The sequence below is a fragment of the Aegilops tauschii genome, chromosome 3 (assembly GCF_002575655.3).
Source record: "Aegilops tauschii subsp. strangulata cultivar AL8/78 chromosome 3, Aet v6.0, whole genome shotgun sequence".
Classification (NCBI taxonomy): Eukaryota; Viridiplantae; Streptophyta; class Magnoliopsida; order Poales; family Poaceae; genus Aegilops; species Aegilops tauschii.
In genome coordinates, this window is record NC_053037.3 from 90,725,531 (window position 1) to 90,741,614 (window position 16,084).

Below are 16,084 nucleotides of genomic sequence, written 5' to 3' on the forward strand. Positions count from 1 at the left end.
ACGATATCCAGGCAATGATCATTATATAGGCATCACGTCCAAGATTAGTAGACCGACTCCTGCCTGCGTCTACTACTATTACTCCACACATCGACCGCTACCCAGCATGCATCTAGTGTATTAAGTTCATGGAGAAATAGAGTAATGCAATAAGAATGATGACATGAAGTAGACAAGATCTATCTATGTAGAGATAGACCCCATCGTTTTATCCTTAGTAGCAACGATACATACGTGTCGGTTCCCCTTCTGTCACTGGGATCAAGCACCGTAAGATCAAACCCACTACAAAGCACCTCTTCCCATTGCAAGATAAATAGATCAAGTTGGCCAAACAAAACCCAAATATCGGAGAAGAAATACGAGGCTATAAGCAATCATGCATAAAAGAGATCAAAGAAACTCAAATACTTTCATGGATATAAAAAGATAGATCTGATCATAAACTCAAAGTTCATCCAATCCCAACAAACACATCGCAAAAAGAGTTACATCATATGGATCTCCAAGAGACCATTGTATTGATAATTCAGCGAGAGAGAGGAAGCCATCTAGCTACTAACTACGGACCCGAAGGTCTACAAAGAACTACTCACGCATCATCGGAGAGGCACCAATGGAGGTGGTGAACCCCATCCGTGATGGTGTCTAGATTGGATATGGTGGTTGTGGACTCTGCGGCGGCTAGAATTGATTTTCGTTGACTCCCCTAGGGTTTCTGGAATATTGGCGTATTTTTAGAGCAAAGAGGCGGTCCGGCGGGCACCCGAGGTGGGAGAACCCATCAGGGCGCGCCTGGGCATCCTGGCGCGCCCTGGTGGGTTGTGCTCTCCTCGGAGCACCCCACAGGCGCAGCCTTGGCCCATTAGGTGTCTTCTGGTCCATAAAAAATCTACGTAAAGATTCGTTGCATTCGGACTCCGTTTGCTATTGATTTCCTGTGATGTAAAAAACATGCAGAAAACAACAACTGGCACTTGGCATTATGTCAATAGGTTAGTACCAAAAAATGATATAAAATGATTATAAAACATCCAAGATTGATAATATAGCAGCATGGAACAATAAAAAATTATAGATACGTTGGAGACGTATCAGTATCCCCAAGCTTAACTCCTACTCGTCCTCGAGTAGGTAAGTGATAAAAACAGAATTTTTGATGTGGAATGCTGCCTAACATGTCATATCATATTCTTTTCTTTATAGCATGGACATTTGGACTTTTATATTGTTCAAAGCAATAGTCTAGTTTTGACATGATAATTTAAATACTCAAGCATATCAACAAGCAACCATGTCTTTCAAAATATAAACGCTAAAATAAGTTATCCCTAGCCCATCATGCTCAATCATTGATCCATTCATAAAACACACTCGCATATTAACTACACACAATACTCAAGTACGATCAAATTGCCTCCTATTTGGTGCTTTTATAAGAGAAGATGGAAACTCAAATTCAAAATAAAAATTGCATAAAGTAAAAGAAAGGCCCTTCGCAGAGGGAAGTAGGGAATTGTAGAGGTGCCAGATCTCAAAGCGAAAATTCAGAGATAAAAACATTTTGGGAGGTGTATCCTTCCCACCAACGAAAATGACTTAGAGTTCCCAACACTTTCCATGCTAGATATATCATAGGCGGTTCCCAAACAAAAAATAAAGTTTATTCCTTTTTCAGCCATACTTTCACTTTCCATGGCTAGCCGTATCCACGGTTGCCCTCCATACCAACACTTTCCAAGGAATTTATTATTTGAGAACATAAAGTAAATTCATTTTTATTTCGGGACTGGGCATCCCTAATACCTTTGCCTTACTCTCGTGCAATGACAAGTGAATAAACACTTATCGTGAGAATAACACATCTAGCATGGAAAATATTAGCCACCCCTCACCGCTTCGCGAGCGGAACGAACACACAAAAAGAAGTTTATTCTGAAAATTAGAGATGGCACGTACAAATTTGCTTAGAACGGCAAAAGAATACCACATATAGGCAGATATAGTGGACTCATGTGGCAAAACTAGTTTAAAGGTTTTTGCATGCACAAGTAGAGATCATACTTAGTGCAAAATGAAGGCTAGCAAAAGATTGAGAAGCGACCAACCAAGAAACGAATAATCCCATAAGCGAGCATTAAGCATAATTAACACCGAATAATGCACCACAAGTAGGATATAATTTCATTGCATAATTATTGACTTTCGTGCTTGCATAGGGAATCACAAACCTTAACACCAATATTCTTACTAAAGCATAATTACTCATCGACATAACTCACATATCACATCATCATATCTCAAAACTATTACTAAGAATCAAGTTTATTTTGTCCAATGAACTTCATGAAAGTTTTTATTATATCCTTCTTGGATATCTATAGCTTTGGAACTAATTTCCATATGCTGCTTTTGATAAGCTCAAACAAATATAAGTGAAGATCATGAGCATAATTTTTTTCTGTCTCTCAATTAATTTAAGTGAAGCAAGAGAGAATTTCTTGAAATTTTACTAACTCTCAAATAAATCTAAGTAAAGCAAGAGAGCATTTCTTCAAAAAATACTAAAGCACACCCTGCTCAAAAAGATATAACTGAAGCACTAGAGCAAGTCCATAGCTCATAAAAACATTAAGTGAAGCATAGGGAGCAAATCTAACAAGTCATGACATAATTTTGGCTCTCTCAAATAGGTGTGTCCAGCAAGGAATCAAGACTTAAAACAAAAAATAAAACAAGTAAAGACTCATATCATACAAGACGCTCCAAGCAAAACACATAGTATGTGACGAATAAAAATATAGCTTTGAGTAAAATACCGATGGCCGTTAGAAGAAAGAGGGGATGCCACTCGAGGCATCCCCAAGCTTAGTTGCTTACTCATTTTTGGATAATAGCTTGGGATGCCAGGGCATCCCCAAGCTTAGGCTCTTCTTACTCCTTATTCCTTCACCATCGTAAGATAACCTAAAACTTGAAACTTCAATCACACAAAACTCAACAAAACCTTCGTGAGATCCATTTGTATAAGAAAATAAATCACTACTGTAAGTGTTCTATCAAACCAATTCATATTTTGTTATTGCATTATATCTACTGTATTCCAACTTATCTATGGCAAAAACTCATCAAAGAAAACCATAGAGCCATCAGAACAAGCACACAACACAAAGAAAACAGAATTTGTCAAAACAGAACAATCCGTAGTAATCTGATTTATTCGAATACTTCTGGAACTCCAAAAATTCTAAAAAATTAGTGTCGGCGTTCTGGGAAAGGGAGTCCCAGACTTGCCTGCCTGCGGCCCACAGCGTGGCCAAGCAGCAGGCCGTACGGCCCATCTTCGTCAACAACGCACCCAAGACCCTCGCGAGGGTCCAAGCCTTGCGAGGCGGACGACGCAAGACCGCCTCTGGAGGGGCCTAGCCAAGCAGGCTCATGAGGAGCGGAGATATCAAGGCGAGGCAAACTTCACAAGGCTTTCGTGACGTGAGCCATGACGAACGGTACCAGGCGGGTGCCAGGCGGGCGCCAGTGCATGCAGCGTCCCTATTTCCTCTTTGGTGCTAAGGAGGCCAGCGCAGGCGAAGAGTACCGAGGCATCAGGCAAAGGTTGCCATATTGGTGCAACGAGACCAAGACCAGGAGTACAGCAAGGCAGAGGTCATCGTGGAGCCCAAGACGGCGTCACCCCGGAGCTTTTCGCAGGCGAAGACCGCTTTTGTCAGGATAGCTTGTACTAGCTGTCCCCCTTCAAATTTGCCCGCCGTTGTTGGCTCCATTCCCGCTCGATATTTGGGAAGAGGACCAGGGCCTATATAAGTAGAGCTAGCCACCACAGTAGAGGCAACTGAAGCGAGCTTGAAGTGATCCCGCACTAGTTCAGATCGAATCCTCATGCCACAAGTTCATACGCACAAGAACACCTCAACCTCAGGAGGCTGTTCTTCCCTCGTACTGTTCATCATCAGCCCAAGAGGCAATCCACCACCACCACACTGGAGTAGGGTATTACACCACAAAGGTGGCCCGAACCAGTATAAACCTCGTGTCTTTCTGTGTTGCGAGTTCGTCGAGTTCGTCCGCGAGATCTTAGCGAGCTAGAGCATAGATCGGTAGGAGGGAGAGACTTCGCGCGCACCCCAGTGTTTGAACCTTAAGGGTTTGCCGGAACCCCACATCCGACATTTGGCGCGCCAGGTAGGGGTGCGCCGTAGTTTCCCTTCCATCAGTTCGTTGCTCCATCGCTCCGTCGTTTCCATGGCAGACGCTCGCCGTGCTCGAGCAGAGCGTCGGGCTGCCCTCTCCGCCCGCGTCGCTCGGACGGCTGCCGTAGGTGGGCCACCTCGTCGTTCTACGTCTCTCGCCGCCAACGCTGCCACCGGCCCCGCGGGGAACGAGCAGCAGGCATCCTCGCTGCATCCTTCGGTGCGGCAAAACGGCCGCACCGCTACTCCATCACCTACCCCTGCCGGTTCTTCGTCTCACGCGCACCGCGCTCCCATGGAGGCATGGGCCGCGCTCATCGCGGCAAACGAGCTCCTGCGTTACCGCCCCATCGACGACCTCTATGAGGAGTGGCTCGACCGCGTCGCCGAGCTCGTCCGCGCCGCAGGGGGCTCTCCGGCGCCGTCCCACTCTCTGCCGCCCCCTCAACTAGCCGCGGGCGACGGGGCTCATGGCGTGCCTCCACCACCTCAACCCCAAGACAGTGCCTTGGCACCAAGGCGCGCGCCTCCGCGGCGTGATCCACCGTGCCCGGCGCCCGCGCGTGAAGAAAGAAGCTGCCAAGAAATCCCGCGGCCGCGAGAAGCTGCACCGGCGCTCCCCGCGCCACCTCATCAAGACTACGCGCCGCCTGCAGTGGCGCAGCACGGGCCTCGCCAAGATCAAGCTCCACCTCAGAAGCGGGCCCCGACGACCACGGCCGGTTGCTGCGCCTTCACCCCCGAACTGCGTAGCGTCGCCTGGCCAGGCAAGTTCAAGCCAGATCTGCCTCCTCGCTACGACGGCACCGCCGACCCCGCGGAGTTCCTGCAGCTCTATGAGCTGAGCATCAAAGCGGCCAACGGCGACGAAAAAGTCATGGCGAACTGGTTTCCCATGGCTCTCAAGGATGGGGCCCGCTCCTGGCTCCTAAACCTGCAGCACGGCTCAATCTCCTCCTGGGACGAGATGCGCGACCGCTTCGTCGCCAACTTCCAGGGCACTCGCGACCGCCCACCGGCCGCGGGTGATCTACGCCGCATCAAGCAACAGCCAGGAGAGACCCTCAAAAAGTACATCCAGCGCTTCAACAACACCCGCCTCAAGATCCCCAAGGTCACGGACGAAGCCATCATCTCCGCGTTCTCGGACGACGTCCATGACGTCAAGATGAAGGAAGAGCTCGCTATCCACGAGGAGCTTTGCACATCTCAGGAGTTGTTCAACCTGGTGACCAAGTGCGCAAGAGCTGAGGAGGGGCGCCTCTCCCTCCTTGAGCTGCCAGCTGCAGGAGCGGAGGAGAAGAAGGCCAAGGCCAAGGACGTGAAGCGCAAAGAGGCAGTGGTGCTCGCAGCGGAGCCCGACACCAAGCAAGGCAGAGATCAGCCCGAGTCATCCAAGAACGGCCGACCGTTATGCGCCTTCCACAACCTGAACACCCACAACACCAGCGACAGCCAAGAGCTCAGAGCCATACGGGAAGGACGCTACGGTCGACGCCCCGAGCGCAACGACCGGGGCTACGGCCGCGGAGGTGGACGCTGGGACGAACATGGCCCACGCCAGGAGTGGCGCGACCGGCCTCGTGAGGACCGCTGGCAGGACCAACCTCGCGAGGGCGCCTGGAGGGACCCACCTCATGAGGATCGCCCACAGGGCAACGCCGGTCTTCCCCCGCTGCTGCCGCCAAGAAGGAACGACGAACACCACCAGGACGAGGGGGCTGGGGGCTTCCAGGAGCCGCGTGCGATCGCCTGCATCTTGGGCGGTCCCAGGCCCCAGCCTCTCAGCGCATCTTCAAACAGTTCGGTCACGAGGTGAATGAGGTTCTCCCAAAGCTCGAAGCCACGCGCCCGCTCAGGTGGTCCCAATGTGCCATCACCTTCAACTCGGCAGATCAGCTCAAGTGCGCAGCCACCGCCGGCGCCCTCCCTATGCTGTGCTCCCCCGTCATCAGCGATGTGCAAGTCACCAAGACTCTCATCGACGGCGGCGCAGGGCTCAACTTCCTGTCCGTCGACACGTTCGACAACCTCCAAGTGCCATATGAGCAGCTCCAGCCAACCAAGCCTTTCTCAGGAGTGACCGACGGTTCCACCACACCAATAGGGCAGGTCCGCCTGCCTGTCACCTTCGGGGAGCGCAAGAACTATCACACCAAGCTCATCGACTTCGACGTCGCGCACATCCGACTGCCGTACAATGCCATCCTCGGGTATCTAGCCCTGGCCAAGTTCATGGCAATCACTCATCACGGCTACAACGTTGTCAAGATGCCAGGAAGCGGAGGGATCATCACGGTCCCGTGTGAAGAGAGGGATGCGGTGTGCTCCCTTGAGCGCGCCTTTCAAGCCGCAGCAATCGACAACCCCGACAGCAGAAGTGAAGGCCCTCCGGAGACCATCCCCAAGAAGAAGCTGTCGCGCCGCATAGGACCCCAAGAAGATGGCGTCGCGGCCGAAGCCTCGTCAGGATCAGCGCCCGCTCCAGGGGCGCCTCCCTCCACCGCATAGGAAAGCGCGCCCGGTGCCCTCCTCAGGCAGGGCTCGGGGGCTCTCTTCTGGAGAGCCTCAGACCTTGCCAACCTCACGAGGGAGGCGCTTGGGCACCACTTGGAAGCGTGCCTCACGGCACACCTTCCTCAGGAGAGCACAGGGCAAGGAGTGCCCACCACCCAGGAGTTCATCACCAAGACCACCCAGGAACTGCAAGAAGCAAGAGCCATGCGCGGCCACAGCCGCTCACAAGGCCCAGCTCCCCATCAAGGCGAGGATGCCGGGCTGCGTGTCTGCGTCGACGTCCCAGGGCTCAACAGGGCCGCATCTCAGGAGCGCTTCTGGCCATTGCGTGTGGGCCGCTGCGAGGGCCCACCACACAGCTACGTCCGCATGCCCTTCGGCTTGCCGAGCGTGGTGTCGGCCTTTCAGCACAACATGCGGCATGTCCTGGCGGCTCAGGAGGCCAGGTTCCACGCCGTCCTGGAGGAGATGGAGACGGTCTTTGGGGAACCTCCTGAATCCCCAGAGCCTCCCGAGGCTCAGGGTCCCGGTGGCTCATGAGGAGCCATTCCTTCAACTCGCGGCTTCAGCTGCACCAACTCTATTTCGTCTACAGAACCAGGTGACATCTTCCAAGCTCGTTTAAGCTGGGAGTGCCCCTCGGGCTGCATTATTCCCAGGCCACATGGGTCCGTCCCTATGGCATGTATCCCTTTTGCTTAAGTCTTTAGCTTACCTTGCTGGGGGCGCCCCTCGAGCTGCATCATCCCCAAGCCGCTCGGGCCGGACCCAGTGGCATGTACCTTCCTGCATTTATCCAAATCGATCTGCTCTCCATGCATAACCTGCCAACGGCTATCGCCTGCTCGATCATCGCCTCCCCCGGGGCCTTCACACAGGCACGGCGCTGGTGCATGGGTCCGTCCCTGCCATGCCGAAAAATCTGAGCGGTCGAACTCTGGCTCGCGGCACGCGCCGCGCACGTCACCTCACCAGGCCCTCAGTGCCTTCACCTCACCCAGAGCAACTAGCGGCAGGCTAACAGCTGTAACGGCAAACCATGTTTCTTCTTGTGCCTGCTCACAGGGATCCCGAGGGAAGGATAGCAGGCGGCACCGGGAGTGCCTTTTTCTCTCGCGCAATTCTCTTGCACATTAAAAGGGGGGCTCCTGAGCATCGCGACTCAGGAGCCCTTATTGGATCTCCAGCCCTCACCCCCTGGCCTTGACCACGACATCGCGACCTGGCATACCAGCGGCGGCTGAGCTCGCTCGAGGGCCGGGACCTGAGGACGTAGAGCACTAAGGAGAGCAGGAGGGGAGGGGAACTCGTATGGGCCGACCTGGCTATGCCGCACGAGTTGGCGCACAGCCCAAGCGCGACATCAGGAAACGCCGCGAAGTCAGCAAGATAAGTTTCGCCCCAGGATCGGCTAAATATCTGGGCCTAATGGTCAATCACGCCATGCCGCTGCTCCGTTGCGGCTAAGTCATTTTCCTTTCTTGCCTTACCATGGCTGTTTGAGCGCTAAGGAGGACCCCCTGAGCATCGCGCCTCAGGGGCTCTTACTGGACCTCGGGCTGCACACCTCCTGGCCTTGACCACGGCACGCGACCTGGCATACCAGCGACGGCTGTAGCCTGCCTGGGGACCGGGACCTGTCAGCGTAAGGCAACAAGCCATCGCGAGGAAATAAAGGGGGGACCAAGCCTTAACGGGACATGCACTCACCAAGTTTTCATAACAAGGAAGATAAGCACCAAAGACATTACAGACCCTTACATGCCCCCACGGGGTGATTCATGATCCTTCGCAGGAAACAAAAGCTGATACTAAGGGGAATCCTATCTACACCCTTCCGTGGCAGACGCCATCATCAACAGTGGGCCACGGGAGGCCGGCGCCAACCCCATCCAGATCAGCGGCGGCGACGGCCGGACGCCGCAGCCCTGCTCCGAGCGCGGCGAGAGCTCGGGGGCACGTAGCTGTCGTCGCTCATCTCCGGAGTCTCGTAAAGCTCAGGAGAGCTACTGGACTCCCATGGGCTGCTGCTCTTGGTATAGCTGCGGGCGGAGATCGCGTCGGTCTGGCGCTCCTCCTAGGGCAGCACTCCAGGCGGCAGCCCTCGGCGTCGAAGACCTTGAAGAAGAGCGTGGAGGCGCCGTCATACTCGAAGTGGATCGCGAGGGCTCCTCTCGCACGGCAGACCCGCGCGACCTCGCCCCAGCCGCGAGTCATGAAGATCTTGCCGGTGGGGACCGCTTCGATCTCCACTCCGGTCGCCGGAGCGCTGCAGTCGGCGTGCTGCAGCCAGAGCTCGAGAGGCCCCCTCGACGGCATCACGTCGGAGAAGAACCGCGGGAAGCGGATCCAGGAGCTTGGAGGCATCGGCGCCCACAACACCAACTCGTGCGAGGATTCCGCGGCGTGGACCCCAGGGGCGACGGCACGTGACGCCGTGGCGCGGCAGCCCCGAACGTGGCGCGCACGGTGCTGCGCGTCGCTCCAACCTCCCGAGCGCTCGGCTCGGGCGTACAAGGGTAGCGGGTACCCCGGAGGAGGCCACTCGCACCAAGGACTCGTCACCACAGCATCGTCGCTTCATCACGGCGATCGATCGACCTCTTCTTCGATGGAAGTGGCCCCGGATCGTTACGGGGAGCTTTTCCTTTCTCTTCGGTGGAAAACCTTCTGATGGGCGCCATTGTTGTCAGCAGTGGAGCAAGGAGGAAGAAGCAAGCAAGCGAGGAACTGATGGGCAACGGGGGCTCTGCCCCCCTCCCCATTTATAGCAAGAGAAGGCCAACCGGCGTCTCCCACGATCGCAGGTAATGATGGTTTTCCTTGCATGTCGCAGGGACTTGTCAAGTTGTGCAGTTGCCGAGGCAGCGTGGAGAAGCGGAGACGCTCTCGTCCAATCAACCGCCACGCGTCGACCGAGGCCGCAGGCTTTTGGGGCCCGCGGTGCTCCGAACTTGACCTTTGGCTTCGCCGCGAAGCCAAGCCCGAGCGCACCTTGGGCCCGGGGGCTACTGTCGGCATTCTGGGAACGGGGGTCCCCAGACTTGCCTGCCTGCAGCCCACAGCGTAGCCAAGCAGCAGGCCGTACGGCCCATCTTCGTCAACAAGGCACCCGAGACCCTCGCGAGGGTCCAAGCCTCGCGAGGCGGACGATGCAAGACCGCCTCTGGAGTGGCCTAGCCAAGCAGGCTCACGAGGAGCGGAGATATCAAGGCGAGGGAAACCTCACGAGGCTTTCGTGACGTGAGCCATGACGAACGGTACCAGGCGGGTGCCAGGCGGGCGCCAGTGTGCGCAGCGTCCCTATTTCCTCTTTGGTGCTAAGGAGGCCAGCGAAGGCGAAGTGTACCGAGGCATCAGGCAAAGGTTTCCATATTGGTGCAACGAGACCAAGACCAGGAGGACGGCAAGGCGGAGGTCATCGTGGAGCCCAAGACGGCGTCACCCCGGAGCTTTTCGCAGGCGAAGACCGCTTTTGTCAGGATAGCTTGTACTAGCTGTCCCCCTTCAAATTTGCCCGCCGTTGTTGGCTCCCTTCCCGCTCAATATTTGGGAAGAGGACCAGGGCCTATATAAGTAGAGCTAGCCACCACAGTAGAGGCAACTAAAGCGAGCCTGAACTGATCCCGCACTAGTTCAGATTGAATCCTCACGCCACAAGTTCATACGCACAAGAACACCTCAACCTCAGGAGGCTGTTCTTCCCTTGTACTGTTCATCATCAGCCCAAGAGGCAATCCACAACCACCACACTGGAGTAGGGTATTACACCACAACGGTGGCCTGAACCAGTATAAACCTCGTGTCTTTCTGTGTTGCGAGTTCGTTGAGTTCGTCCGCGAGATCTTAGCGAGCTAGAGCGTAGATCGGTAGGAGGGAGAGACTTCGCGCGGACCCCAGTGTTCGAACCTTAAGGGTTTGCCGCAACCCCACATCCGACAATTAGGACAACCTAGGTAATTTTTATATTAATCTGCTGCAAAAAATTGGTATTTTATCACGCTCAGATTAAAAATAAGAATTGTTTTCCTGAGCGAAAAAGTTTCTGTCTTCAGCAAGATCAAACAACTATCACCCAAGAAGATCCTAAAGGCTTTACTTGGCACAAACACTAATTAAAACATAAAAACACAATCATAATAGTAGCATAATTGTGCAAACACTCAAGAATAGAAAGCAAAGGCAAAAATAAATTTTATTCATTGGGTTGCCTCCCAAAAAGCGCCATAGTTTTACGCCCTTAGCTAGGCATAAAGCAAGGATCTAAGTTTAGTCATGTTTGTTCAAGTCTTCAATCAAACACTTAGAATCCCTTAGAGATTTAGCATAGAGATTTTCAATGACAATACTCCTAGGAACAAATTTAAAGAATTCATTCTTGCGAAAGGGATCTCTTATAGCTTCAACAAAATCCGGGTGGATACTAATCATCTTAAGATCCTCTTTACTAGAAGTTGCACCCTTGCTCTTAGTAACTTGGGTAGTCTTTCCAATTTTTACGGGAGTTTTTTCAATATTTTTAGCGGAGGCAAAAGTCATACTCAAATTACTAAAGATTTCTTCCAGTTTATCAATCCGAGATGGGCTTTCTTCAATTCTTTCATGAATTATGGTTCCCTTTTCTTTTAACAACTTAAAAACTTCCCCCGCTTTTGACCCAATTTTAGTAGCAAAATTATGCATCTTTTATCCAAATTTTCAATATGCTCTTCAGTAAGCATTTTCTTTTCCATAGCATCTAATCTTTCCATGACATGCTCAAGAGTCAAAGTTGTTTCATTAATCATAAGGGGCGGTGAACCTACTAAATTTACCATAGCATTAAAAGCATCAAGAGAGGGACACATCAAGAAATTTCCACCGGTAATTGTATCAAGGACGAATCTATACCAAGTGGTGATGCCCACATAAAAACAACGTAGAAAAACGGCGGTAGATTGCTTTCAAATAGATCTATTATGTGTATTGCAAATTCTATACCAAGCATCTTTTAAATTTTCTCCTCCCCTTTGTTTAAAGTAGAGAACTTCATTCTCGGGAGTGCAAGCAATAGAGGAAGGACTATCCATGACGATAATAAAAGCAAACAAGATTCCACTCAAAACAGATCCAACAAGGAAACGACGAACGTAAAAAAAGAGGGCGAATAAAATGGCAAATTTTTGTGAAGTGGGGGAGAGGAAAACGAGAGGCAAATGGCAAATAATGTAAATTGCGAGGAGATGAGATTTGTGATTAGGAACCTGGTATATGTTGAAGATCCTCCCCGACAACGGCGCCGGAAATTCCTTTTGATGCGGCTCGAAGCTACGTCGGTATTTCCCCAAAGAGGAAGGGATGATGTAGCATTGCAGCGGTAGGTATTTCCCTCAGATATGAAACCAAGGTTATCGAACCAGTAGGAGAACCAAGCAACACAACGTAAACAGCCCCTGCACACAGATAACAAATCCTCACAACCCGACCTGTTAAAGGGGTTGTCAATCCCTTTCGGGTAACGTCACCTAAGGATAGGCAAATAGACGTGAGATAAAATTGTAGTAGATTGATAGATCGAACGCCAAATAAAATAAATCTGTACCTACTAATAAACCAGCGATTGCTTCTGGTCGTACGTCGTCTGCACTTTTGCAGAAAAGCCCCTTTGTTTTTGGGAATTCAATCCGCAGTCCTATCTTAAGTGGGTACGTGAGAAAACGCTTCGTTTTTACATAAACACCCCTGCATTAGTTACAATTCTACGTGCGGTCCTTAATTAAACTGCTTCACCACCAGGGCACCACCACCGCTTATCCATTTGCCTTCTCCACCGCCTGGCACGGGCCACAGCTTGCCGCCTGCTTCCACGCCGTAGAAGCCAAGCAAGGGGTGATGCATCCTGGCGGAAAAAAAGGAAGGAGGAGGGAAGTGAGAAGGAGGAGGGGTCGCCCTGCTGGTTTGCCGGGGCTGGAGAAGCTCGTGGTTGGGAGCTCCTCTTATCTGCTTCGGGTGCGAGGCGGCTGAAGCGCTCGGGCTGCAGAGCTGCGGGCGCTGGATGGGACTTGGTGTAGGTCTCTGGCGAGATGGGGATGGCGTGGAGGGGGTCTGGACGCCGGCGGATCCTTGGCCGGCGGCGCGCGGGCATCGGGCGGCCATGGCCGTCTCTCTGTAGAAAAATAGAAGGCAGAGAGAGCTCTTAGAGAAGAAGCACGGGGGAGAGAAGAGAGATGGAGGAAGAAGGGGAGGGCTCACCGACGGCGCAGAGGAGGACGCCCGAATGAGGAAGCGGCAGGTCGTCGTCCTCCACATCGCCCAGCGCGCGGCTTCTCCGGGCACGGAATTGCCGCAACTGTTGCTGCTGGCCAGACACCCGTAGCCGCGCACTCACCTGCGGCGAACGGAGGCGGGAGAGGGAGAGTGCCCTGGCTGGCAGGGAGGGGAGGAAGAAGGGAGAGGAGTGGTGGTGGAGGAGAAAGGCAGTGAGAGGATGTGGTTGGACGAGGCATGTGGCCTACCGCAGTCAACGCGAGCCGCGAGCAGAGGAAGAAGCGAGAATGAGCGACGCGGGATCGGCCGAACCTCTAGGGCATGGCGCAGGTGGCGAAGGCTAGGCGGTCTGAATCAGGAGCACGGGGCCGACGACTGGGGCGCACGGCCAGATCAGGACGAGGCAGAGGAGCTCCAAGGCGCCAGCCTTGGCGGCCTCTGGGTTCATCGCCGATTAGGGGGTGCTGCGCTGTCCAGCCACCACGGCCCCGCGCACGTGCGGCTCTTGGCTAGATTGGATGGAGAAGAAGAAGAGGACTAGCGCTGGATTAGGATGAGCGGAGGAATTGGCGATCTGGATAAAAGAAGGAAAAAAAATGAGACCAACCCAAGGGCTAACCCTCGTTGGCATTTTTTATAGGGCAAACTCCGCGAGCATCACGCGTCCAAGCCGGGACTTGAACTCGGGTGGGCTGGCAGCAACCTTAGCTGCCCAGCCAACGGGTCGACGCCCCGTCCTCAAAGAAGAAGAGGAGTGGCGATGAGATAAGGCACGCAGTGGGCGATCAGTGCTTTTCTTTAATGAAATGGAATGAGATTGGTCTTGTACCAGCCAGAACCTACTGGATGCACGCGTGCTAGCACCGAATTTTCATTTTCCGGAAGAGCACCGATTAATCACTAAAGATACTAAGCTCCCTCGAAATAGGGAGCCGTGAGCGATCTAGGCTCATCATGGTGGACTCCACTGGTTAGTGGGAGTAAGCGTTGGTTTAAACTGGTTTATTTCATGGTGCAAGCTGAATCCAAAAGTGCATTTTGTGTGTCTCTTGTGCAAGATTTATCAATGCGTATTTCATTTTGAGTCCAAACGTGAAGCCAACATGGTCCAGACACAAGCTGGTTGGCTCAAATCAATGCCTTTGGACCTAACTCTTGCACATGCACACAACCACGCACACATCCGGCATTCTCCCGATTGCCATACCCTGTGTTGCCAGTGCCAACTACCACCTAGTATAAGGTGATTTTTGCATTTGTGGCCCCACATGTCAGAAAGTGGATCGATGGTGGGCTATGGTTGGATTTTTATTCACACATTGACGTGGTGGTACTATATTGATTGATAACCAAAACTTAAAATTCATGAACATTTACTAAATTCATGAATATTTTTAAATTTATAAACATTTTTGAATTTCGGGGAACTTCTTTTGCAATTCGAGATCATTTAAGATATTAAGCTCCCTCGAAAAAGGGAGTCGTGAGCGATCAAGGTTTTGGCATCATGGTGGACTCCACTGGTCAGTGGGAGTAACCGTTGGTTTAACTGATTTATTTCAGGGTGCAAGCTGAATCCAGAAGTGTGTTTTGTGTGTCGCTTGTGCAAGATTTATCAATATGTATTTCATTTTGAGTCCAAACGTGAAGCCAACAAGGCCCAGACACAAGCTGGTTGGCTCAAATCAATGCCTTTGGACCTAACTCTTGCACATGCACGCAGCCATGCACACATCTGGCATTCTCCCGATTGTCACACCCTGTGTGTTGCCGGTGCCGACTGCCGCCCAGTATAAGGTGATTTTTGCATTTGTGGCCCCACATGTCAGAAAGTTGATCGATTGTGGGCTACGGTTGGATTTTTATTCACACATTGACGTGGTGGTACTATATTGATCGATAAACAAACCATTAAATTCATGAATATTTTTAAATTTATGAATTTTTTTGAATTTCGGGGAACTTCTTTTGCAATTCGAGAACATTTTCGGGATTCATGAATATTTTTTAATTCAAGATTATTGCGAGGAACATTTTTTGGAATTCACAAACATTTTCTAAATTTTAAAACATATTAGGGATTCCTGAGCAGTTTTTTTCAAATCTATAAACATTTTTAAATTCATGATCATTTTCTAAATTTGTGAATATTTTTTATTTTTTCAGAACATTTGAAATATCTTGACTACTTTTTTTTAGTTTTTTCTTCTCTTTATTTTTTCATCCGCTTCTTTGGGTGGGCTGAGGCCTAATAGGGGGACTGGTAGCCAACCGAAGTGAACGTCCTGGTCGTCCTTTTAAGCGTTGCATGCTGAATAGCACCTTCTGTGTGTGCGGATTATTTCGCTATTGGTGGAGGGGCAAACCAGGTTTCTGCTTTGTGCGTTTGTGAGGGGGGTTGGTGCTAGCTTGTTGGTTCTACGTCAAGCAATTGGGTCACCGCTTTCTCCGTCTTCCCCATTGAGCTCTTTGGGTGATGGATTCATGGTGAAAGACCGACATTGTGCTAGCGTTGGGGAGAGCTAGAACGGAAAGATCAAACGTTGTAGAGCCAAGACAACATGGGCACGTGTCGGAGAGCCATTCTACATAGGCCTCATGGCACTAAACCTAACCATTACCTCAAGTTTGGGAGGCAACTAAGTTGTGAGATTAGAGTCCTTTTGGGGACGAAAACCAGTGTAAGGGGAGTGATTCTGAGAGCAAAGGCATGAGCGAACTGGGGTGCATGGGGGCGTGCGACGTACATGGGTCTAGGGCTATGCCTGCACGTGCGCAAAGTAGGGAAGTTAGATAAAAGGGAGGTCTATTGAATGAAAACTGGCAATATACCAAGACACAAACAACTAGCGATGGAAACATCAATCCAAACACCATAAACCAAGTAAACCAGAATACCGCTCAAATCAGTTCAGTTGGGTTGTTAGTTTTTCGGTGTAAAAATGCTCATCTTTAACCGTAATAGCCACAAAAAATTAACTCACAACCGAGAAACGGCGCGGCAAAGCACGCGTCACTATCTAGTAAGAATAAAACGCAGCAAGGTATTTTGTATTTTTAGTTTAATAAATCTGAAAATAAAAGCAAAGGAAAAGTAGATCGCAAAGGCAAAT

At 51.4% G+C, this 16,084-nt stretch overlaps 1 non-coding gene across 2 annotated transcripts; it reads right to left on the bottom strand.

The window, feature by feature from the left end:
* Window positions 1-416: 416 nt before the first annotated feature.
* LOC109769190 (uncharacterized) lies at window positions 417-13,997 on the bottom strand. Of its 2 annotated transcripts, XR_012204354.1 has the most exons (4): window positions 12,957-13,952; window positions 12,307-12,870; window positions 11,969-12,157; window positions 417-2,967 (listed from the first exon to the last, which is right to left on the bottom strand). It is a non-coding gene; the product is annotated as an uncharacterized protein (transcript). The 2 variants fall into 2 exon arrangements; XR_005772095.3 differs by lacking the exons at window positions 417-2,967; window positions 11,969-12,157 and having other exon boundaries at window positions 12,251-12,870; window positions 12,957-13,997.
* Window positions 13,998-16,084: the final 2,087 nt, after the last annotated feature.